Below are 27,514 nucleotides of genomic sequence, written 5' to 3' on the forward strand. Positions count from 1 at the left end.
AGATATAGTGTCCGTGATTATCTCTAATGTTAGGACGACTGAGCGTTTAAGCGTCGATCGACCACCGCATCCCACCACGTTGCATGTAACTTTAACGTGAAAATTTGTCGTGCTATCTATCCTTGCAACATAAAACCAAAGGACAGTGCTAAAATCCGGACGACTGGATCATAGTAACATATCCGAACGCATATATGCATGCATGCTAGCTTCCGAGTTGTTTGTATTTTATTTTTGCGGTGTCAGCAGATTCTTTTTCAAAACTGATGATGTCAGCAGATGAAACTCCTAATTAGATGCATGCAGGAAAAAGACAAAACTGATGATGTCAGCAAATTCTTTTTCAAAACTGAAAATTCAAAATGTTTTGTAGCTCAAACCATCGACCGATTTGAAAAACTGGCTTCACATAAAAGATTCGTAGCGACGAGACCTTCAAAACTAGATCCTATGTTGGTATGTTTCGATAACTTTTTTTCGGGTAAAAAGTTACCAGGCATGTAGTACGTAAGTTATCACGCCTGCGACACATAAGTTACCAAGTTGTTTTCATAGAAAATACCCGGAATGAAAAATGATCTTTAACCTTTCTTCCCACGTGTACAAGTATGCACGCACTAGATAACAAAATAAATGCTCGATCGGTGTACATACGCGCGTACATGATGAAGATCTTCATCTTGGAGAGATCCAGCACAGGAGTAGGCAAGCGGCTGATGCGAACACACAACATCTCAAACCGTCGCTCTGATCAAAAAAACTGTTTTCACATAAAAGATTCGTCGAGACAAGATCTTCGAAACTAGATCCCATGTTGGTATGTACCGATGACTTTTTTCCAGGTAAAAAGTTACCATGCATGTTCTACGAAAGTTATTTTTGTTGTTTACACACGAATTACCGCGACATAGAAAATGGTTCCTTTGATCTTCTCCCCACATGCATATTCACGCATGCCCTAGAGGACGAAAAATGCTAATGCCAGGGAAGATTCCACCGAAATTCAAAAAAGTTGAAATGTTTTGTAACTCAAACTTTCACTTCGATATAAAAATTATTTTCACATAAAAAATTCGTTGAGACGACACCTTCGGAGCTAGATCTCATGTTTGTAGGTTTCGATAGCTTTTTTCGGCCAAAACGTTGTCAGACATGGGCCAACTAACTTACCAGCCCTGTTGTGTGTGTATTACCAAGCTATTCACACATAGTTACCGAAGGATGTTTTTCAGACAAATCCCACCTGCCTTCCTAGTCAAAAGTTATCACACCTGGAGCATGTAAGTTATCACTAAGTTGTGCATGTATTACCATACTATTTACACATGAGTTACCGGGGCAAACTTATCACCGTATTTGTACGTAAGCTATCAGGTCTGCGGTGCATAAGTTACCATGTAATTTGCACAGAAATTTCCGGGGGTATGTTTCCTCAACTATATTATTGTGCGTCAAAAGTTATCAACGTGTTGCACCCAAGTTATCAGATCTATGGTGCATTAATTACCATGCTATTTATACAGAAGTAATCAAGGGAATATTACAACAACCCGGCCTCACCCCGCCAAAGTTATTACAGTGTTTGTACGCAAGTTATCAGGTGTGTGATTCATAAATTACCATGCTCTTCACACATAAGTTATCAGGGGTATGTTTTCAACAACAACACCCGTCCGAGGGTATGTTTCAACCAATTTTCCCTTGCAGTAAGTTACCACGGTGTTTGTATGTAAGTTATCAGGTTTGTGGTTCATGTAAGTTCAACACTTAGTCCTCCCGCCGCCGTCGTGGGATGCCGGCGGTGCTCGGCGAGGAGCGGCTCCTCCAGTGGGTGTACCATCGGTCACTTACGACGGCGGAGAAGGAATTCAGGCGGCTCCGGATGATAAACGCCAAGGCACTCCGGCTCCGCATTGAGCAGTCCAAGCGGGAGGCAGCGGAGGCGACGAGGGTGGCGAAAGTCAAGCGTAAGCAGGACCGCGTCGTCAGACGCTTGAAGGGTGACATCGTCATTTCCTCTTCCTCCAATGACGACGGTTCCGACAACGATCCACCTCCTGCCACGGACCCCTATATCAGCGTCGACGACCGAATGTTGGGGAACGTAGCAGAAATTCAAAATTTTCCTACGTGTCACCAAGATTTATCTATGGAGAAACTAGCAACGAGGGGAAGGAGAGTGCATCTACATACCCTTGTAGATCGCTAAGCGGAAGCGTTCAAGAGAACGGGGTTGAAGGAGTCGTACTCGTCGTGATCCAAATCACCGGAGATCCTAGTGCCGAACGGACGGCACCTCCGCGTTCAACACACGTACAGCCCGGTGATGTCTCCCACGCCTTGATCCAGCAAGGAGAGAGGGAGAGGTTGAGGAAGACTCCATCCAGCAGCAGCACAACGGCGTGGTGGTGATGGAGGAGTGTGGTAGTCCAGCAGGGCTTCGCCAAGCACCGCGAGAGATGAGGAGAAAGAGAGGTAGGGCTGCGCCAACAGGAGAAGAAACTCATCGTTGTTGGGCTGCTCCAATGCCTCCACTATATATAGGGGGAGAGGGGGCTGCGCCCCCACCTAGGTTTCCACCCCTAGGGGGCGGCGGCCAGCCCTAGATGGGACTTGGAGGGGGCGGCCAAGAGGGGGAGAGAGGGGGCGCGCCCTAGGGTGGGCCTATAGGCCCATCTGCGCCTAGGGTTTCCCCTCTCCCCTCCTAACTGCGCCTTGGGCAAGGGTGGGATGTGCACCAGCCCACTCTGGGGCTGGTCCCTTTCCACTCTAGGCCCATGCAAGCCTCCGGGGTTGGTGGCCCCACTTGGTGGACCCCCGGGACCTCCAGGTGGTCCCGGTACGTTACCGATAAAAGCTGAAACTTTTCCGGTGACCAAAACAGGACTTCCCATATATAAATCTTTACCTCCGGACCATTCCGGAACTTCTCGTGACATCCAGGATCTCATCCGGGACTCCGAACAACATTCGGTAACCACATACAAACTTCCTTTATAACCCTAGCGTCATCGAACCTTAAGTGTGTAGACCCTACGGGTTCGGGAGACATGTAGACATGACCGAGACGTTCTCCGGTCAATAACCAACAGCGGGATCTGGATACCCATGTTGGCTCCCACATGTTCCACGATTGTCTCATCGGATGAACCACGATGTCAAGGACTCAATCGATCTCGTATACAATTCCCTTTGTCTAGCGGTATTATACTTGCCCGAGATTCGATCGTCGGTATGCCGATACCTTGTTCAATCTCGTTACCGGCAAGTCTCTTTACTCGTTCCGTAACACATCATCTCGTGATCAACCCCTTGGTCACATTGTGCACATTATGATGATGTCCTATCGAGTGGGCCCAGAGATACCTCTCCGTCACACGGAGTGACAAATCCCAGTCTCGATTCGTGCCAACCCAACAGACACTTTCAGAGATACCTGTAGTGCACCTTTATAGCCACCCAGTTACGTTGTGACGTTTGGTACACCCAAAGCATTCTTACAGTATCCGGGAGTTGCACAATCTCATGGTCTAAGGAAATGATACTTGACATTAGAAAAGCTTTAGCATACGAACTACGATCTTTGTGCTAGGCTTAGGATTGGGTCTTGTCCATCACATCATTCTCCTAATGATGTGATCCCATTATCAACGACATCCAATGTCCATGGTCAGGAAACCGTAACCATCTATTGATCAACGAGCTAGTCAACTAGAGGCTTACTAGGGACATGGTGTTGTCTATGTATCCACACATGTATCTGAGTTTCCTATCAATACAATTATAGCATGGATAATAAACGATTATCATGAACAAGGAAATATAATAATAACTAATTTATTATTGCCTCTAGGGCATATTTCCAACAGTCTCCCACTTGCACTAGAGTCAATAATCTAGTTCACATCGTCATGTGATTAACACTGATAGGTCACATCGCCATGTGACCAACATCCAAAGAGTTTACTAGTGTCACTAAACTAGTTCACATCACCATGTGATTAAGACTCAATGAGTTTTGGGGTTTGATCATGTTTTGCTTGTGAGAGAGGTTTTAGTCAACGGGTCTGCAACATTCAGATCCGTATGTACTTCGCAATTCTCTAAGTCATATTGTAAATGCTGCTTCTACGCTCCACTTGAAGCTTATTCCAAATGGTTGCTCCACTATACGTATCCGGTTTGCTACTCAAAGTCACTCGGATAGGTGTTAAAGCTTGCATTGACGTAACCCTTTACGCCGAACTCTTTATCACCTCCATAATCGAGAAACATGTCCTTATTTACTCCAAGGACAATTTTGACCGCTGTCCAATGATCCATTCCTGGATCATTCTTGTACCCCTTGACTGACTCATGGCAAGGCACACTTCCGGTGCGGTACACAGCATAGCATACTATAGAGCCTACATTTGAAGCATAGGGGACGACCTTCGTCCTTTCTCTGTTTTCTGCCGTGGTCGAGCTTTAAGTCTTAACTTCATACCTTATATCTCAGGCAAGAACTCCTTCTTTGACTGATCCATCTTGAACACCTTCAAGATCATGTCAAGGTATATGCTCATTTGAAAGTATTGTTAAACATTTTGATCTATCTTATAGATCTTGATGCTTATTGTTCAAGTAGCCTAATCCAGGTTTTCCATTGAAAAACACTTTTCAAACAACCCTATATGCTTTCTAGAATTTCTACATCATTTCTGATCAACAATATGTCAACAACATATACTCATCAGAAATTCTATAGTGCTCCCACTCACTTCTTTGGAAATACAAGTTTCTCATAAACTTTGCATAAACCCAAAATCTTTGATCATCTTATCAAAATGCATATTCCAACTCCGAGATGCTTACTCCAGTCCATGGAAGGATCGCTGGAGCTAGCATACCTTTTAGCATCCTTAGGATCGACAAAACCTTTCTGATTGTATCACATACAACCTTTCCTTACGAAAACTGGTAAGGAAACTCGTTTTGACATCCGTCTGCCATATTTCATAAATGCAGCTAATGCTAACATGATTCCGACAGACTTAAGCATCGCTACGGATGAGAAAATCTCATCGTAGTCAACTCCTTGAACTTGTGAAAAACTCTTCGCCACAAGTCGAGCTTCATAGACGGTGACATTACCGTCCACGTCCGTCTTCTTCTTAAAGATCCATTTATCTCAATGGCTTGCCGATCATTGGGCAAGTCCACCAAAGTCCATGCTTTGTTCTGATACATGGATCCTATCTCGGATTTCATGGCTCCTAACCATTTGTCAGAATTTGGGCCCACCATCGCTTCTCCATAGCTCGTAGGTTCATTGTTGTCTAGCAACATGACCTTCAAGACAGGATTACTGTACCACTCTGAAGCAGTACACATCCTTGTCACCCTACGAGGTACGGTAGTGACTTGATCCGAAGTTTCATGATCACTATCATAAGCTTCTACTTCAATTGGTGTAGGTGCCATAGGAACAACTTCCTGTGCCCTGCTACACACTAGTTGTAGTAATGGTTCAATAACCATATCAAGTCTCCACCATCCTCCCACTCAATTTTTGAGACAAACCTTTCCTCGAGAAAGGACCCGATTCAAGAAACAATCCCTATTGCTTTCGGATCTGAATTAGGAGGTATACCCAACTGTTTTGGGTGTCCTATGAAGATGCATTTCATCCGCTTTGGGTTCGAGCTTATCAACCTGAAACTTTTTTCACATAAGCGTCGCATCCCCAAACTTTTAAGAAACGACAACTTAGGTTTCTCCAAACCATAGTTCAAACGATGTCGTCTCAACGGAATTACATGGTGCCCTATTAAAGTGAGTGCGGTTGTCTCTAATGCCTAACCCATGAATGATAGTGGTAATTCGATAAGAGACATCATGGTACGCACCATATCCAATAGGGTGCAACTATGATGTTCGGACACACCATCACACTATGGTGTTCCAGGCGGTATTAATTGTGAAACAATTTCCACAATGTCTTAATTGTGTGCCAAAGCTCGTAACTCAGATACTCATCTCTATGATCATATCATAGACATTTTATCCTCTTGTCACAATGATCTTCAACTTCACTCTGAAATTACTTGACCATTCAATAATTCAGACTTGTGTTTCATCAAGTAAATATACTCAACATCTACTCGAATCATCTGTGAAGTAAGAACATAACGATATTCACTGCATGCCTCAGCACTCATTGGACTGCACACATCAAAATGTGTTACTTCCAACAAGTTGCTATCTTGTTCCATCTTACTGAAACTGAGGCTTTTCAGTCATCTTGCCCATGTGGTATGATTTGCATATCTCAAGTGATTCAAAAACAAGTGAGTCCAAACGATCCATCTGCATGGAGTTTCTTCATGCGTATACACCAATAGACATGGTTCGCATGTCTCAAACTTTTCAAAAATGAGTGAGTCCAAAGATCCATCAACATGGAGCTTCTTCATGCGTTTTATACCAATATGACTTACATGGCAGTGCCACAAGTAAGTGGTACTATCATTACTATCTTATATCTTTTGGCATGAAAATGTGTATCACTACGATCGAGATTCAATAAACCATTCCTTTAGGTGCAAGACCATTGAAGGTATTATTCAAATAAATAGAGTAACCATTATTCTCCTTAAATGAATAACCCTATTGCGATAGACATAATCCAATCATGTCTATGCTCAACGCAAACACCAAATGACAATTATTCAGGTTTAATACTAATCTTGATGGTAGAGGGAGCGTGCGATGTTTGATCACATCAAACTTGGAAACACTTCCAACACATATCGTCAGCTCACCTTTAGCTAGTCTCCGTTTATTCCGTAGCTCTTTTATTTCGAGTTACTAACACTTAGTAACCGAACCAGTATCTAATACCCTGGTGCTACTAGGAGTACTAGTAAAGTACACATTAACATAATGTATATCCAATATACTTCTATCGACCTTGCCAGCCTTCTTATCTACCAAGTATCTAGGATAATCCTGCTCCAGTGGTTGTTCCCCTTATTACAGAAGCACTTAGTCTCGGGTTTGGGTTCAACCTTGGGTTTCTTCACTGGAGCAGCAGCTGATTTGCCGTTTCATGAAGTATCCCTTCTTGCCCTTACCCTTCTTGAAACTAGTGGTTTCACCAACCATCAACAATTGATGCTCCTTCTTGATTTCTACTTTCGCGGTGTCAAACATCGTGAATACCTCAAGGATCATCATATCTATCCCTGATATGTTATAGTTCATCACGAAGCTCTAGCAGCTTGGTGGCAATGACTTTGGAGAAACATCACTATCTCATCTGGAAGATCAACTCCCACTCGATTCAAGTGATTGTCGCACTCAGACAATCTGATCACAAGCCCAACGATTGAGCTTTTCTCCCTTAGTTTGCAGGCTAAGAAAATCGTCGGAGGTCTCATACCTCTTGACGTGGGCACGAGCCTGAAATCCCAATTTCAGCCCTCGAAACATCTCATATGTTCCGCGACGTTTCGAAAACGTCTTTGGTGCCTCTACTCTAAACCATTTAACTGAACTATCACGTAGTTATCAAAACGTGTATGTCCGATGTTCGCAACATCCACAAACAACGTTTGGGGTTCAGCACACTGAGCGGTGCATTAAGGACATAAGCTTTCTACTGTCCGCATAATCGCTACTATCAACTTTCAACTATATTTTCTCTAGGAACATATCTAAACAGTGGAACTAAAGCGCGAGCTTACGACATAATTTGCAAAGATCTTTTGACTATGTTCAGGATAATTAAGTTCATCTTATGAACTCCCACTCAGATAGACATCCCTCTAGTCATCTATGTGATTACATGATCCGAGTCAACTAGGCCGTGTCCGATCATCACGTGAGATGGACTAGTCATCATCGGTGAACATCTTCATGTTGATCGTATCCTCATTACGACTCATGCTCGACCTTTCGGTCTCTTGTGTTCCGAGGCCATGTCTGTACATGCTAGGCTCGTCAAGTTAACCTAAGTGTTTCACGTGTGTAAATCTGGCTTACACCCGTTGTATGTGAACGTAAGAATCCATCACACCCGATCATCACGTGGTGCTTAGAAACGACGAACTTTCGCAACGGTGCACAGTTAGGGGGAACACTTTCTTGAAATTTTAATGAGGGATCATCTTATTTACTACCGTCGTTCTAAGCAAATAAGATGTATAAACATGATAAACATCAAATGCAATCAAAAAGTGACATGATATGGCCAATATCATATTGCTCCTTTTGATCTCCATCTTCGGGGCTCCATGATCATCATCGTCACCGGCATGACACCATGATCTCCATCATCGTGTCTTCATGAAGTTGTCTCTCCAACTATTACTTCTACTACTATGGCTACCGGTTAGCAATAAAGTAAAGTAATTACATGGCGTTGTATAATGACACACAGGTCATACAATAAATAAAGACAACTCCTATGGCTCCTGCCGGTTGTCATACTCATCGACATGCAAGTCGTGATTCCTATTACAAGAACATGATCAATCTCATACATCACATATATTCATCACATTCTTCTTGGCCATATCACATCACATAGCATACCCTGCAAAAACAAGTTAGACGTCCTCTAATTGTTGTTTGCATGTTTTACGTGGCTGCTATGGGTTTCTAGCAAGAACGTTTCTTACCTACACAAAACCACAACGTGATATGCCAATTGCTATTTACCCTTCATAAGGACCCTTTTCATCGAATCCGTTCTGACTAAAGTGGGAGAGACTGGCACCCGCTAGCCACCTTATGCACCAAGTGCATGTCAGTCGGTGGAACCTGTCTCACGTAAGAGTACGTGTAAGGTCGGTCCGGGCCGCTTCATCCCACAATACCGTCGAAACAAGATTGGACTAGCAACGGTAAGCATATTGAACAAAATCAACGCCCACAACTACTTTGTGTTCTACTCGTGCAAAGAATCTACGCAATAGACCTAGCTCTGATACCACTGTTGGGGAATGTAGCAGAAATTCAAAATTTTCCTACGTGTCATCAAGATTTATCTATGGAGAAACTAGCAACGAGGGAAAGGAGAGTGCATCTACATACCCTTGTAGATCGCTAAGCGGAAGCGTTCAAGAGAATGGGGTTGAAGGAGTCGTACTCGTCGTGATCCAAAACACCGGAGATCCTAGTGCCGAACGGACGGCACCTCCGCGTTCAACACACGTACAGCCCGGTGACGTCTCCCACGCCTTGATCCCGCAAGGAGAGAGGGAGAGGTTGAGGAAGACTCCATCCAGCAGCAGCACAATGGCGTGGTGGTGATGGAGGAGCGTGGTAGTCCAGCAGGGCTTCGCCAAGCACCGCGAGATATGAGGAGAAAGAGAGGTAGGGATGCGCCAACAGGAGAAGAAACTCATCGTTGTTGGGCTGCTCCAATGCCTCCACTATATATAGGGGGAGAGGGGGCTGCGCCCCCACCTAGGTTTCCACCCCTAGGGGGCGGCGGCCAGCCCTAGATGGGACTTGGAGGGGGTGGCCAAGAGGGGGAGAGAGGGGGCGCGCCCTAGGGTGGGCCTATAGGCCCATCTGCGCCTAGGGTTTCCCCTCTCCCCTTCTAGCTGCGCCTTGGGCAAGGGTGGGAGGCGCACCAGCCCACTCTGGGGCTGGACCCTTTCCACTCTAGGCCCATGCAAGCCTCCGGGGCCGGTGGCCCCACTTGGTGGACCCCCGGGACCCTCCCGGTGGTCCCGGTACATTACCGATAAAACCCGAAACTTTTTCGGTGACCAAAACAGGACTTCCCATATATAAATCTTTACCTCCGGACCATTCCGGAACTCCTCGTGACGTCCGGGATCTCATCTGGGAGTTCGAACAACATTTGGTAACCACATACAAACTTCCTCTATAACCCTAGCGTCATCGAACCTTAAGTGTGTAGACCCTACGGGTTCGGGAGACATGTAGACATGACCGAGACATTCTCCGGCCAATAACCAACAGCGGGATCTGGATACCCATGTTGGCTCCCACATGTTCCACGATGATCTCATCGGATGAACCACGATGTCAAGGACTCAATCGATCTCGTATACAATTCCCTTTGTCTAGCGGTATTATACTTGCCCGAGATTCGATCGTCGGTATGCCGATACCTTGTTCAATCTCGTTACCAGCAAGTCTCTTTACTCATTCCGTAACACATCATCCCGTGATCAACCCCTTGGTCACATTGTGCACATTATGATGATGTCCTACCGAGTGGGCCCAGAGATACCTCTCCGTCACACGGAGTGACAAATCCCAGTCTCGATTCGTGCCAACCCAACAGACACTTTCAGAGATACCTGTAGTGCACCTTTATAGCCACCCAGTTATGTTGTGACGTTTGGTAAGCATTCCTACGGTATCCGGGAGTTGCACAATCTCATGGTCTAAGGAAATGATACTTGACATTAGAAAAGCTTTAGCATACGAACTACGATCTTTGTGCTAGGCTTAGGATTGGATCTTGTCCATCACATCATTCTCCTATGATGTGATCCCGTTATCAATGACATCCAATGTCCATGGTCAGGAAACTGTAACCATCTATTGATCAACGAGCTAGTCAACTAGAGGCTTACTAGGGACATGGTGTTATCTATGTATCCACACATGTATCCGAGTTTCCTATCAATACAATTATAGCATGGATAATAAACGATTATCATGAACAAGGAAATATAATAATAACTAATTTATTATTGCCTCTAGGGCATATTTCCAACACCGAAAGGGCCAAGGACCGGCGAGGAAGTGGTGAAGCTCGATCCTCTATCCGTTTCTATAATCTAGATTGTACTACTAATCTAGTTAGAATTTGTCAGACGGCTGAACTTTTGGTGATGTTTAGATGTGAATTATGCCCGTTGCTGTCGATTTATATGTCTATTTTCTGTCGAATTTGTCCATTTGATGATCTACATACTACAAGTTTCATTGCATATTTTAGTATGGATATAGAATGCTGGATATGAGATATGCGGCTGTGGACGCAACCATTTGAGGACTACCCGGTCACTATCCACGGACAAGCCTGGGCGCACCTGCGGGCGTATAGAGTGCCGGTTTCGGTAAGTCCTGTTGTAGATGCTCTTAAATGATATTAGTGTGATTTTTTTCCAAGTCAGAGTATAGTTTCAAAAGGCTAAACGATGAATGATTTGAGCATCTGTAATTATCGGCGTTAGAAAAAGCTAGGAAACTCAAAAGGAATTGTACGTGGTTGCTAATCAGTAACAAAGTCAACGTCAAATAGTTTGGCTTTTCCTAGCTAACAAGCAACAATCGAACAGAAAGACAGATGGATATCATCGCTGTATGTTTAAGCCAGCGTCGTGGGATCGAATCCCACGTCAGCGACTCTTTTTTCTCGCTCAAAGCCACAGGTCTCAACCAGCCCTGCGCGTAACTGCCAGGAGAACCTTCTGCCGCACGATGCGCATCTGACGTCTTTGACCTCACGCGGATCTGAAGCAAAATTACAGTCGACTGGTGGATAGATTTGTCGAAAACCAAAACCACGCTTCTTGTAGGATTTTTCCTATACGTTTGCAATATCACCCTAATATTCTCTCTCGCGATATGTCACAATACATGCGAAAAACAACACATGCGAAAAACGTCGAAGCGTTTCACATTGATGGAACATTTTTGTGTGTGTAGTAATCAGCTTGGATTTTCTGTCATGGTTGCCGCAAGGATGATTGTCCTCGCAATATATGTCCCGGCTGCTACGTCCTCGACAATGGTGATTCGTACTCTCGGCTCCCAACGACATCAACCTGGTTGTTTGATGTTTTTGTCCCTGGAATACAGGTGTTGGTGCTCTTGTCGATGTTGGTTGATTACTTTAATGGCTGCATGCATGCATCGCAGCCTTGACATTGCGGCTCAAATCAAAACTATAGGAGAACCCTCATTGGTATTTACAGGTTTGTGGTTTGATACCTTTGTTATTCTCCTCGGACTGCCTTCAGAAAAGTACAAGATCGTGTCATGAAAGAAGAAAGAATTTGAAGATCTCAGAGATTTGCTTGTTTCTTTTAGAATTTATTTTGTAATCGTTGTAATCAGCTCATGTATCTCTATCATGTACAATTCACTACTATAAATATATCATGGTATCGATTGTCAAATAAAACATGCAAAATAATTTGGTGCATGAACGCAACATTTTCAACAGACCTCCAGAGTCACAGAAAAAAATGCCAGTTTGTAACATATATGATCAACATATGCAACATCGAAAAATCAAAATTTGGCATCAGCTTCATGACCGCTTCCATTTGGGTCACGCGGGGTGATAGAGCGACATTGGCCCGATGATTGCCTATGTCCCCTATGTGTGGTGCCTGAATCCAATAAAGATATCTTCTTCTCATCCCCTGTCGCCCCGCTTCCTGTGGAACTATGTTCGCGAGGCTCTAGGGTCTGCGTGTTAGGCCTCGGACCTGGGCGACTTCTTGCCTGCCCAGGCTCACCATCCCAGTAGGAGGAGCCGCCTCTTCATGTTGGTGTTCACGAAGATGATCTGGACCTTGTGGACGCCACATAATAAGATGGTTGTCAAGGAGGTCTTCCAATGATGCCCTTATGGCTCTGCGTTTAAATTGTTAGCTTATATGTAGTAGTGGCACCTTCTCTGTAGGGGGGGGGGGAGACAAGGACCGGATAGGTAGCATGCTGGATGGTCTTCAAACCGTCAGCCGCCAGGCTTCTACTTTCCTCGTACTTTGATAACTTGTTGTATGGACTTGGTTGGTGCTTTATATATACAGCGGAACCAAAGCCTATTCTGATAAAAAACCACACAACTAACCATTCACTAACCTGCCAACCTCAATGCTTCGGGCCATGGACAACTAATCTGGCTCGTTGAAGCACACTAGAGCCAAATCACGTGACCATATCCCTGTCCAATACCAGACCCAGTTTCCGCTAAGCTAGGTGACACAGAGGGCTCCTTTTTTGGGTCCAACTAGATCTCCTCCATATGGAATAAGGTTGGCAACCTTCGACCAACAATGGGGGAGAAGCGATGACAGAGGAATGATGTCTACTACACAACTTGTTCTTGCAGACTCGTGTTGGGCCTCCAAGCATAGAGTTTTGTAGGACAGTAGCAAATTTTCCTCAAGTGGATGACCTAAGGTTTGTCAATCCGTGTGAGGTGTAGGATGAAGATGGTCTCTCTCAAACAACCCTACAACCAAATAATAAAAAGTCCCTTGTGTCCCCAACACACCAAATACAACGGTAAATTGTATATGTGCACTAGTTTGGCGAAGAGATGGTGATACAAGTGTAGTAATGATAGTAGATATTGATTTTTGTAATAGGAACAATAAAAAACAGCAAGATAGCAAGTAACAAAAGTGAGCACAAACGGTACTGCAATGGTTGAAAATGAGGCCTAGGGTCCATACTTTCCCTAGTGCAATCTCTCAACAATGGTAATATAATTGGATTATATAACCATCCCTCAACGTGCGATGAAGAATCACTGTAAAGTTCTTATCTAGCGGAGAACATAAGAAGAAATTGTTTGTAGGGTACGGATCCACCTCAAAGTTATCATTTCCGATCGACCTATCCAAGAGTTCGTACTAAAATAACACCAAGTTACCCTTTTCGATCGATCGATCCAAGAGTTCGTACTAAAATAACACCATATGATACACATCAACCAACTCTAATGTCACCTAGATACTCCAATGTCACCGCGAGTATCCGTGAGTTGATTATACGATATGCATCAAACAATTTCAGATTCATAATACTCAATCCTACACAAAGAACCTCAAAGAGTGCCCCGAGATTTCTACTGGAGAAACAAGGATGAAAACGTGCATCAACCCCTATGCATAGATTACCCCAATGCCATCTCGGTTATCCGCGAGTTGAGTGCCAAAACATATATCAAGTGAATCAATATTATACCCCATTGTCACCGCGGGTATTCATAGCAAGACATACATCAAGTGCTCTCAAATCCATAAAAGTATTCAGTCCGATAATAATGAAATCTCAAAAGGAAAACTCAATTCATCACAAGAAGATAGAGAGGGAGAAACACCATATGATCCAACTATATTAACAAAGCTTGCGATATATCAAGATCGTGCCAAATCAAGAACATGAGAGAGAGAGATCAAATAGATAGCTACTAGTACAAACCCTCGGCCCTGAGGGTGGACTACTCCCTCCTCATCATGGAGACCATCGGGATATGAAGATGGCCTCCGGTGATGATTTCCCCCTCTGATAGAGTGTCGGACCAGGGTTCAGATTAGTTTTTCGTGGCTACAGAGGTTTGCAGCAGCGGAACTTCTGATCTAGGGTTATTTCTGGAGGTCTATGTATTTATAGGATTTTCAGCGTTGGAATCACGCGAAGATGGGCCTCAGGGGCCCCACTACCCACCAGGGCGCTCCAGGGGGTGGCACGCTCTCGTGCCTTGTGGGCAGTAGGGGCCCCCCTCTAGTGGTTCTTTGCTCCATTAATTTTATTTTCTTCCAAAAAATCATCAAAAAGTTTTGTCCAATTCCAAGAACTTTTATTTCTGCACAAAAAACAACACCACGGCAGTTCTGCTGAAAACGGTGTCAGTCCGGATTAGTTCCATTCAAATCATACTAAAAGCATATAAAATTGTTGTAAACATGGCATGAATACTTCATAAATTATAGACGTGTTGGAGATGTATCAAGGACATGCTATCTTTAGGGGGAGCAAGGGGAGTCTATAGAGGTAGATTATTCATCGTGGTCAATTGAAGCAATGGCATGTATGTTTTAGGCCTTGACTTTCTTAGTGGATCCAAAATTCCAAATATTGTGTTGCTACCTTGAACTTGTGAAAGTGGCATATAATATAAAGAGGTTCTCGCTAAAATATGGTCCACTCTTTTGATGAATTAGTTTTAATCTAAAAAAATTGTGAATGTAGTTTTAAAGCTCATAATGTACCCAAGGCAGCCATTGTTCAGAAGAGGATTTCAAAGATCCACAACCATCATCCGGCTCATGTGGAACATTTGTAAGTATTCTGAAATGTGCACCAAGATCTTCACATACAGCTTTGTTTATGTGCTGATGATCTCATGCATCTAATCGATGCATTAACAATCTGATGCAATCTCTACTAAGAAACTACAGTTCAATGTAATTCTGTCTAGCTAAGAGAATTTAGGCTAACTTGTGAGGCCTACCTTCTATATCACCCCCAAACCCACCCCGTTGTTTTATCCCTCTCATTTCTGGTTGTACTTGGCACGAGTTGATTATGTTGGAAATAACATATTCCCTAGAGGCAATAATATTTGTATTAATTATTTCTAGATTTTAGTTATTGTTTATATTATATGCTATAACTGCTATGGTTACTGAATATGCGACTCAGAGGAAACTCATAAGCACGTGTAGAGATATAAATGGTAAAACCAGATTCCTAGTCTTGCCTCTAAGACTAGCTCAAGTGTTAATTTAATGATTCTGTTTTCCTGATTATGGGCATGAAGTTTATGCGAGTAATAGTTGAGAGCACGATGTTGGTAGAAAACTCGCGTTGAGTTGAACCAAGTTGTTTGTTATACTTAGAGATTATACTGTCCGAAGTCTATAGTTCATAACACAGGAGTTAACATCTGTATGATTCCTTGGACCATGAGTGTATCGAGTCACTCCATGCCGAATGTTGCACTTTGGGGTTGTTCCGATGTCATATGTAATAGGGTGACCATAACGGTAACTTACGGATTCATCAGAAACGTATGAGGAGAGACTAGATGGCTCGAGACTGGGGTTTGCTCCTCCAATGATGGAGAGATATTCTTAGGGACCTCTCGGTGCAATGGAATCTCTGTTATAATCTGGCTAGACAAATCGTGAAGAAGAATAAGAAGAGGGAGAAGGGGAAGTGGTGCCCTTTCATGTACGAGTTCCTCCCAGAGTTCTGCTACACTTGTGGTATAATTGGAGATGTTGACAAATCCTGCCAAAGGAAGCTGAAGAGAGGGGAGGTGCAGCAATGGGGGCATGGTTGAGCTATAAACCTATGAAGAAGAAGGACTGGCATCAGGGTGGCACTTTTTTCATGTCAGCAAGAAGGGGGAGGTATTTTGATAGCTTGAGAAGTAAGGGTAGTTGTTCCAGTGGTAGTGATAGCTTATCTTGGAGGAAGGCCAAGGAGAGCAGGGGTGCAAGGAGGAGTGAGGGAGAGGAGGATCCTTAGGTAGTGAAATCTAGAAGTCAATTGACGCTGATAGAGGGGAACATGATACAGACAGGGAAAGACGCGGTGATGATTGGAGGAAACCCATGCAGGACCAACCAAATCTGAATATAGAAAAAGGCTAAGTAGAGATGGATTTAGACAAGGAAACAAGACCCGAGGACATGCAACTCTCACCACTGCCAAAACAGAACCATGTGGAGGGTGTCATACCTATGGACATGCATCTGGAGGCACATGCTAGTGTTGGGAAGGGGCCTGAGGCCATGTCGGCTATCCCTAATGTCGATCAGGTGTATGTTGCAAGTGATAAGTTGATGGTACATGACCAGAGTGGGAAGGAGAAGGGAGGGAGACCTGGTATAAAGTTGAAGTGTGTGAGACGAGGAGCTCGTGAACTGGCCATGAGTGTGGGAACCGAGCTGGGTACAAGAGATGGAGAGGGGAATAACTAAAAGTGTGTTATTGAGGATGTCCAGATTGAGGTGGGTGAGTCAAAGAGAGCAAGGTTGGTGGACCAGGAGGAGCAGGTGGAGGAGGGAGTGAGTACTGCTGAAACAACAGGGTTTCCGGGACAGCCCTGCGAGTCCCAATGAAGATAGTGGCTTGGAATTACTGGGGGTTGGGGATAGGCTAGAAATTCGTGGTCTTATGGAAATCCAGAGGAAGGAGGACCCCGATATCTTTTTCTTGTCAGAAACCAAACTAGATGAGAAGAGGATGGAAAAGTTCAGAATAAAATTAGGTTTGATGAATATGCTGCTTCGGGACTGTGATGGTCGTAGTTGTGGGTTGGCCTTGTTCTGGAGGCGAGAAATAAACTTGAGTCTTAGGTGGAAAGGGAGGATGCACACCCATGCTACAGTCATAGAAGAGGATGGCTTCAAACGGCGACTAACAAGCATCTATGGCGAGTCAAAGATGGATAAGAAGGTTGAAACTTGGCGGCTATTGCACACTCTGCATATGCAAGAGAAGCTTCCATGGATCTATCTAGGCGATTTTAGCAAAGTCTTATAATTTTATGAAAAGCAAGGTGGTATACCCCATATTCAGGTCTATATGAATAATTTTCGTGATTCTTTAGATTTATGTGAGAAAAAGGACCTCGGTTTCAAGGGGGATATTTTTACTTGGAGGAATAAGAATCAAGTTGATGGTTATACCCATGAGCGTCTTGATCATGTTGTAGCTTCATCATCTTGGTGTGCTCAGTTCCCATGTTATAAAGTTACTAATGGACATTCTCAAAAATCAGACCATGGACCAATCATTCTAGATGTTGATAGGGGACGAACATGGTATGTGAAGCCTACAGGTGGTGATCCAGTAAAGGTGTTTGAAGTTCGGTGGCTACTCGAGGAGGACTATGAGGTACAGGTGGAGAAGGCTTGGAAAAATGCACAGGCAAGTGGAGCAACAAAGCTACATGGTATCCTCCGTGGGGTGTCAACAGAGCAGCATGATTGGAGTCGTAATATATCGGGGGTACCTGGTGATGTAGGGTGGAAACCCTAGGGCCGATCTTTCGTGATTTGGAGGGGATCCTACAAAGAACACGACAAACACACGAAGAGAACACAAGGGGAAACACTCAAATCAACAAGAACAATCACACTTGTGCTAGATCTATGAACATAAAGAGTGATACAAGATCCAAACGCAACAAATAATGATACAAGAGGCAGTAGTTCTTCTCCGTGAGGAGGTCTTGTGGGGTCTTCCCGTAAGGGGTCTTGAATCCACTTGGTGGATCTTCTCCGTAGACGCCGCGGTCTCTCCTAAGAGTAGAACCAAATGGATGAGCAAAGGTCTATCTCACAAATGAGATATCACAGTGCTCCCTAGAAAAGTGGAGGAGGAGAGGTATATATAGTCTAGGGGGGCAAAGGGGTACATGGGCTTCGGCCCTTTACACTGTGCGCGGACAGGGGAAGCCGGATGTTCGGGCTTTCCCGAGGAGCCGGATGTCCGGGGCACAGGGCCGAATGTCCGGGCTGGCGGGTTCGGTCTCGGTGCTCTCTGGATAGGCATGGTCCGGATTTTCGGGCTGGAGGCCGGATGTCCGGCGGCTCACGTCGGGCCAGATGTCCGGGCCTGATGGCGGATGTCTCGAGAGTCAGGGGCCATTTCTTCTGCTCTCTGGATACGGGAAGGCCGGATGTACGGGGCCAGGGGCCGGATGTCTGGGTCCTGGGGGCTGTCCTGGGCTCCTTTAGTCCCTCCTCTTCATCCATGTGCTTGGGGTCTTGTTCATCTTGACGAGCATCTCTAAGAGGGTCTTCTAGGTACCTGAGCATTCGTAGCATTTCCATTTGAGGTAGTAGCCATGTCTCACATGATTCATATGGAAGTTCGTTAAGGAGAGATATCACCTTGGTCGCAAGAGCTCTTGCACGTGCTCGTGTCATCGGTCCACTTGGTGCTTTGGGAGGTGTAGGAAGGTCCATGGGGATGACCATAGGATGCTCCGCATCATCTTCCCCCCCCTCCCCGGGAAAGATTCAACCTTGGATCGAAAACCTCATCACCATGGTAGGGAGATATATCCTTGATGTTGAAGATGTCGCTCACAGAGTACTTGTCGCATGGAATGTCGATCTTGTAAGCATTGTTCTTGTAGAGTGCGAGCACCTTGAAGGGTCCATCGGCTCATGGTAGTAGCTTGGACTTGTGCTCATTGGGGAAGCGTTCCTTGAGAAGGTGTAGCCACACAAGATATCCACTGTTGAATACCGTGGGGTGCTTGTTGACGTTGATCTTGGACGCGAGATGTTGGACTTGACGCTCGATGGTGTGCCTTGTATCTTCATGCATATTCTTGAGGTAGCTTGCTCGGGCACTTGCGTCCATGTTGATGTGCTCTTGTGGTGGTAGTGGTAGAATGTCCAATGGGGACAATGGATTGAAGCTGTAGACGACCTCGAACGGGGACTTGCCGGTAGTCGAATGTCTTGCACGGCTGTAGGTGTACTTGGTGATGGGTAAACACTCCTCCCACTCCTTGATGTTCTTCCTGATCAACACGTGTAGGAGAATAGGTAGCGTCCAGTTCGTGACTTCCATTTGGTCGTTGGTTTGTGGGTGGTAAGCTGTCGTGGGAAACCACAGCCACCTATGGGACCAAGGGGCCCCTTCCTGGTTCGGCAGGGGGGGATGTCGCATTGCACAAAGAGCAGACGAGTGTGGGGCACCATGACAGGGATCACACAAGCAATTTTACCCAGGTTAAGGTTGCCGCGAGGCATAAAACCCTACTCCTGCTTTGGTGGATTGATGGTGGAAGAATGGTGGTGGAGCGTAGTACACTTGCCCGGCAGGGACGGTAGTGGCTACGCACGTATGGGTGTCTAACTTTCCAACCACGCGAACCCCTTTCTACGGTTGCCATGGGCCTCCTTTTATAGGTTAAGGGGTCACCACGATGGCAGATTAGTCAATATGCACTGATAAGATAGCAAACAATGCTATCATAGCTAACTCTGTAGGCTAAGAGCGCATTAAATGTGCCGCTCAATGTCACATCGTTGTTTGCCTGATAAGCCTTGCCGGGCTTGTTTTGCCAGCTCCACGCCTGCTTGTTTGACACGTCGTGGGACGGGTGTCATCTGTAGGTTTTCCTGTAGAAAGAGGTTGCCATGTGGCGAATGGCTGCGATTTAATCACTTTACGGCTTGACACCGCACTGATTAACGACATGGGTCATGGGGGAGTGGTTGATGAGGTGTTTCTGCCCTCCGTGAGTCCCGACAGGCCCTGCCGGGACGTCTTGGACGCTCTCTTTCTGGGGTGGCTCTGCCCTTGCCAAGCCTGTTCGCCCGGCAAGGGAGGCTTTTCTCTTGGTGGTATCTTGCTTCTCTGGCTTGATCTTGGTCCTCTTGTTCTGCATGTTGGTCCTTCGAAGATCTTGGTCCCTTGTTCTCTGGCATGGCCTGATGCCATGATCTTGTTCCCGTGCCTGTGCACAGTCAGGGCAACATACCCAGGGTCTGTTGCACCGACAAAAGCCCTCGAGCCTGCCCTGATCGCGCTGCCGAGCATCGTCGGGGTAGGCCCTAATAAGTGCACAGGCAGGAGCGCCGAAGATGCAGGCCTCTTGGGGTCTTCTTTGCTTCTTCATTAATCTTGAGTCTGGGCCAATTTCCGGTTCTCCCGTGCGTTGTGCAAAGCCAATAGTGGTGGGGCCGCCCTTGTAATGGCTCGTGAATGACTTTAACGCACGGGGTAGAAATCGCCAATTCACTCTTTCCACCATGCCCTTATCCTTAGCCGCGTATGTTGCTTGCATCGCGTGGGGTAGGTAACGGAGGTGCGTGGCGCTGGAGAGCATTATGGCGAGGGCCCGGTCTTCTTGAATTGGTGGAGGAGGGCGGTGGTTACCCTCGTGAAATCAGCCCCCAGGCCCCTGCTCCCCTATAAAAGAAGGAGCGGGGGAGGGTGGAGGCGTTCATCCACATCCCTCTCCTCCTCCATCTTGCTTCGTCTTGAGTATGCTGGAAGGGAGGGCCCGGTGCCGGGCCCCGGGCCTGGGCTTGGAGCTGATGATGCAAAGCAATGGTGTTGGCGCTCAGGGAGTGGGTCTGGCCCAAGTCCAAGGCGAAGGGCTTGGGATCGCTAGAAATCCCATTAGTACCTCTCTCCTTGGAACTGGGATTGATGTTGATAAGGAGGGCGCCTTCCTGCCTGCCAAGGTGGGGTGTGGAGCGTCTCGAGCCCCCTGGCCATCTTGGTCACTCACCGTCTCTCCGGAGGGGGTGCCAGACTACGGGGTCGGAGATTCCCTGGAGAGGTGTTGATGAAGATGAAGCCAGGGAAGACGGAGAAGGAGGGAGGCAGGCCGTCAGGTTGTTATACGATTGCATCGACGCGTTTGCCTCGTCCTGGCGACCTGCCGCCTCGTCTTTCCGCTCTTCCCCACCTCCCTGGCACCGTCATCACCGACCTCCTGGTTGCCGGGGAGGGGGCACTCTCTTGGTGCCTTCGCCTCCTCCAGCAGTCTTCCAGCTGAGCTTTGGTGGATGACTCCACTATCAGTCAAGCTGGGGCTTCTTGTGGGTCCTGGTGGTGGTGACCAAGGGCATCACTGAGCTATTCCGTCTGACCTCCTCCTTCACAGCCTCGCCACTCCCGATCTTGTCAGGCTCTGCGTCTGGCAGGCCATGATAGGATTGGGATGGACTCTAGTTTGGGCGCTGCTCCTGCCTCCTTCCCTTCCCACCGCACTACCTGGGGTAGAAGGAACGGGGAGAGGAGTTTATGGGGCACTTATCTTTTTTCAATCTTAAATCTATAGGAAATTTACCAAATTTTAATTCAAATAATGTTATCTCTCGAGTCCATGTATGTGTTGTGTAAGGCTTGTACTTGTATAATCAGCATATTAATGAAAAAGATGAGCCTTGCCAGGAACTCGTGCATGTGTACGTTCATGTAGAGGTGGGATGCCTCTTTAGTTAAATAAACGAGTCTTCCCAGGTAGGCTATCCTGTCGGTACCCTTTTTATTTCGTTGCCGGGGACCTGAGTCTGTCGGGAAAAAATAAAGGGACCAACCCCCCGCCAACCATTTCTCAGCAAAGGCCACTACGACCACCTAGGCTGAAGCAACGTTCAAGCCCAAAGTGGGAGCACCCAAGCTTCAAAGAGCGGCGAAGCTTTCTCATGCACAAGTTTTAGCTTACAGAACACTCATGTACAAGAGGTAGAACTTATCTGTTTGGCTTGCCGGGGATCGCAGTGCTGGTCCATCTTCTCAACTCCTTGTAGAAGCCAAGTTCACAGTAGGAATCTGCAACTTCATGTAGATGAGAATGATGCGGGATGTGATCCTATCTATATGCATATGCAAATGCTCATGAAATGCTTCTGAAAATGCTCTTGGAATTCTCATTCATGCATGCAACTTGGTCGCCCCCCCCAGCGCTTCGTTTATTTCTCTGGTGCACAGGGTCATCACCCTGGTTTTGTACAAGGGGTTACATGCAGCTAAGGCAAGGCCTATACAAATGGGTGGCTGCCGGGAAGGGCCCGACAACCACTCCTTATGGGTAGAACTTGCGGAGATGCTCAATATTCCATGAGTTTTGCAATTGAATGCCATCTCCGGTCTCCAGACGGACTGCGCCAGGTCTGGTATGGGCCTTCCCACTTTGGCATCAACTTGTTTGTACCCTTGGCCGACTGAACGCGCCTAAGGACAAGGTCGCCTTCCTGAAAACGCCGGGCATGAACCCTGCGGCTATGATAGTAGCGCAAGGCTTGCTTGTAGCATGCAACACACGTAGCATCCGGAGACGGTTCTCCTCGAGTAGCACAACATCGTCACATCAGTGCTGATCTTGTGCTACTTCATTGTAGGCAAGCACTTTAGGTGACCCGTAAATGAGTTCCATGGGGACAACTGCGTCCGTCCCATAGACCAGGAAAAAGGGAGTCTGCCTAGTAGCTTGATTTGGTGTCGTTCTAAGGGACCAGAGGACTATCGGAAGCTCATCGATCCAATGCCTGTCGTGCTTCTGCAGCGTATCAAAGGTTCTTGTCTTGAGGCCCCACAACACTTCAGCGTTCACCCTCTTAGCTTGCCCATTGATTCTGGGATGTGCGACAGAGGAAAATGAGACCTTGCTTCCAAGGGTGGGGACATATTGCATGAAGGCGCGGCTCGTGAAATGGGTGCCGTTGTCGGTAATGATCCTTGTCAGAACTCCAAAATGACACACCAGTTCTTTCAAGAACTTGATAGCAGACTGAGGAGTCACCTTTCTCATGGGAGTCACTTCCGGCCACTTTGTAAACTTGTCGATGGCCACGAACAAGAAATCAAAGCCCCCGATTGCTTAGGGGAAAGGGCTGAGGATATTGAGCCCCCAGACCGAAAATGGCCATGATAAAGGGATCATCTGAAGGGCTTGGGCAGGAAGGTGGATGTTCTTGGAATGGAACTAGCAGGCTTCACATTTCGTGACTAGCTCGACCGCATCTTGGAGGGTTGTGGGTCAATAGAATCCTTGACGGAACGTTTTCCCAACTAATGCCCTTGATCCAATGTGGGAGCCACACATGCCTCTCTGTATCTCAGCCAACAGTTCCTTTCCTTCTTCCCAGCAGATGGACTTCAATTTCACACCGTTGGGCCTCCTTCTGTATAGAGTGTCATCAACAAACTGGTACATACTGGCTCTCTGGGCTACTCTTTCAACCTCATCTTGGTCATTGGGGAGTTCTCCAGTTTGGAGAAAGTGGAGTATGTGCCTTGCCCAAGTTGAATCCTGGGGCTCGGCAATGAGGACTAGCGGCACCTCCTAAATTGCGGGGGCACACTCCTCGTCCGCGGGGACCGTGGTCCCAGCGGGAGGGTGTGGGCCGGTAAGTTGTGAGTTTCCGGCAGGGTCCCTGCCAGGAGCACGAGGCTCTACCGGGAGAGGCTTACCGGAGTCCATATTTCTCCTCTTCCGGGCCATTGTTGCTGGGGATATGGAGGGCTGAGTAAGATGGAGAACAAAAGTTCATGGTTCCATAGGAAGCTTTTGCGCAACACACTTTGACAGATGATCGGCTATGCTATTTTCTGCATGGGGTACATGCTCTATTTGCAATCCGTCAAAGCGCTCCTCCAATTTTCTCACTTCCTCAATGTATGCCTCCATCAATGGACTTTGGTAACCCTTGTTGACTTGTCTCACCACAAGTTGTGAATCTCCTCGAATAATCAGCTTATTGATTCCCAATTCTTTGGAAACCTGAGCCTGGCAAGGAGCCCTTCATACTCTGATGTATTTTGGTTACCTCTTCCCAGGCAAAATGCATCTAGACGACGTACTTCAAGGTATCCCCTAAGGGTGCGACATGAAGCACGCCATCCCCTGCACCTTGTAGGGAAAAGGCACCATCAAAATACATAATCCATTCCTGGGGCACTTCCTTGCTGGGGATAACTGTTTCTGTCACTTCCTCATCAGGGGTTGGCGTCCATTCTACAATAAACTCTACCAATGCCATGCTCTGAATTGATGATGTGCTCTCAAGCTTCAGACCAAACTGGATAACTCCAAAGCCCACTCCACTATTTTTCCAGTAGCCTCAGGGTTTTGGAGTATCCTTTGCAACAGAACACGAGTGACAATTGTAATCTCATGGGATTGGAAGTAGTGGCGCAGTTTCCTTGAGGCCATGATGAGACCAAAGATCAATTTTTGCACACTAGAGTACCTCGATCGAGCCCTTGTAACAAGGAACTAACAAAGTACGTTGGGCACTGCACCACTTTCTTCCTTGCCGCGTCCTTGGGGTTGCCATCATTATCGTGCTCACTTCTGCCCTGATCCTTATCTAACTCTGCTGGTCCTTTCTCACTCTCTGCCTCATCCATTTCTCGCTATGCCACCAAGGCTACACTAACCACTTGGTTGGTTGCCGCTAAGTATAGCAGCAATGGCTCTTGTGGTTTAGGAGCAACCAAGGTGGGCAAAGAAGATATGTAGGCCTTTAACTCTTGCAGGGCCGCATCTGCTTCTGGGGTCCACTTCATGGTTCCTGCCTTCTTCAAGATTTTGAAGAAAGGCAGGGTGCGCTCGGCAAACTTGGAAATGAATCTGCTTAGGGCGGCAACGCACCCTGTCAGGCGCCTCACATCGTTAACTGTCCTTGGCACTTGGGTCTGCTTGATGGCCTTTATATTGTCGGGATTGGCTCCGATTCCTTGATGGGACACGAAGAACCCAACTATCTTGCCGGAGGAAACGCCAAACACACAGTTCCCTGGGTTGAGCTTCAAGTTAATCTTGCACAGATTTGCAAATGTCTCCTCCAAATCCTAGATAAGAGTTGCTCTGTCCTTGGTCTTGGCCACAGTGTCATCCATATAGGCTTCAATGTTTCTGTGTAGCTGTGGCTCGAAACCAATCTGGACTGCCCTTGCAAAAGTAGACCCTGCACTATTTAACCCGAATGGCATGCGGATAAAACAGTACGTACCACATGGGTGATGAACAAGGTCTTCTCTTTGTCTTCCTTGGACATGAAGATCTGGTGATATCCAGAATATGCATCCAGGAAGGAAAGCAGATCACAGCCTGAAGTGGAATCCACAATCTGATCGATGCACAACAAGGGAAATGGGTCCTTCGGGCAAGCCTTTTTCAGATCTGTGAAATCTATGCAAAGCCTCCATTTCCCGTTAGCCTTCCGGACTACTACCGGATTTCCTAGCCAAGTGGGATGTAGCACTCCTCTAACTAAACCTGCTGCCTCTCCAAGGCCTGCTTTCGGACTTTCTTCTTGACAGATCTGGCATGTGGGAAAACAGTAAGGTGGTGATCGATTACCTCCCTGGGAACAGCAAGGATATCAGATGGTTGCCAGGTAAACACATCGATACTCGCAAGCAGGAAGGCAACGAGCGCGCTTTCCTATTTGTCATCGAGGGTGGCGCTGATGGTGAAGGTACCATAAACGCTAGCCAGCCATGTCGGGACCTTCTTCACTTGCGAAGCAGTAACCTTGGTCCTTTTGCTGTTGGAACTCTCTGGCAAATCATCAACAGGTGCAATGCACTCCGAAGAGGTACGCTTCCTGGATTCTTTGCCAGCGTCCTTGCTATCCTTCTTCTTTCCTCTACTTTCATTGGGGGAACTGTCACTGCCGCTTCCTCTGCCGCAACCGCGTCCCGGTATATCCTATCCACGCAAATGATTGCGTCCTTCTCATCCGATGGGACGGAAATGATTCCAAGTGGCCTAGGCATCTTCAAGGTATTGTAGGCATAGTGGGATGCTGCCATGAATTTGGTGAGGGCTGGTCGTCCAAGGATCCCATTGTACGGCAAGGGGAGGTCGACCACATCAAACACAATCTTTTCTGTCTAATAGTTCAACTCCCCTCCGAATGTCACAAGCAATGTGATCTTTCCCTTAGGATGACTCCTGCCGGGATTAACTCCTTGAAATGTGCCAGTGACCTCTAACTCCTCTTCTGCTATCTGAAGCCTGCTGATAACCTTTGGGGAAATTAGATTCAACCTGGCCCCGCCGTCCACTAATATCTTAGTGACCTTGAGGTTGCGAATTGTTGGAGATACCAACAATGGCAAACATCCTACCGCAGTGGTACAATCAGGATGATCATCTTTGTAAAAGATGCTGGGTGTGTGTGACCATTTGAGTGGTTTCTGGGCCTCTGGTGCTGGTTCCATGACATTGACCTCACACGCCCACCGTTTGAGTTGGCGGTGAGAGCTGTGCAAGGATGCACCCCCATCAATGCACAGGGCATCAGTGGCCTTCTGAAACTCTTGCTCACTGGTTTCCTCTTCATCCCCTCCATCATTCTCATCATCACAAGCTTCCTTCTCTTGACCTCTGGCAGGCTTTCCATTATTCCGAAAAGGTTTGTCGAGGAAATTTGCTTCACCGCCTCGACCCTTATCGCCAGCAACATTCTGACCCTTTTCCTTGTCACGTTTCTCATACTCAACTCTTTGCCTCTTGATAAGTTGCTCAACCTGATAACACTCTTGAAGGTCATGGCCCTTGGTCCAATGGATCTTGCAACACAACCCATCGCCTTTCCCAGCCTTCTCGGCAGCTGCAGCTTCCCGGCAGTCAGCGCACACGATAGCTTCCTTGCAGAGGACTTCTGCCTTGGCTATTTTGCCGTTACTAGGCGTACCCGATCCTTCAATAGTCATCACTACCTTATCCTTGCACCTATTATTACGCTTCTTGCTCTTCTTCTGACTGGTGGATTCATCATCATCTTCTAAATCAATATTGATGCAGTCCTGCTCTCAGGGTAACTTCCTCCCTTCCTCCATCCGAGCACACTTATCCACTAGAGTGTAAATCTCCTTCACAGTCTTGGGCAACCGTACATTCATCTTGGAACAAATCATGCGGTTGCGTACATTGGACTGGAAGGCGGCTATCACAGCTGCCCTATGGATGTTTGGGATGTTCCTGTGGACTCTGCTGAACCTCTGTAAATACTTTCGGAGTGTCTCTCCTTCTTTCTACTGGAGAAGCTGCAAATCGCTAGGTCGGCTTGGTTCTTGATGGCCGCCAGTGATGGCACCAATGAACTCATGGCAAAGGTCAGCCCATGAAGAAATGGAGTTCCCCGACAGATGCATCAACCAATACCTCACATTGGATTTGAGAGCCAAAGAAAAGTAGTTAGCGAATGCCTTCTCATCTCTTCCCCCGACAGCTTGGATGGCAATGGTGTAGATGCTTAGAAACTCTGCCGGGTTGAGCCTCCCATCATACTTC

This window comes from Triticum dicoccoides, chromosome 7B, assembly GCF_002162155.2.
Source record: "Triticum dicoccoides isolate Atlit2015 ecotype Zavitan chromosome 7B, WEW_v2.0, whole genome shotgun sequence".
NCBI classification, from domain to species: Eukaryota; Viridiplantae; Streptophyta; class Magnoliopsida; order Poales; family Poaceae; genus Triticum; species Triticum dicoccoides.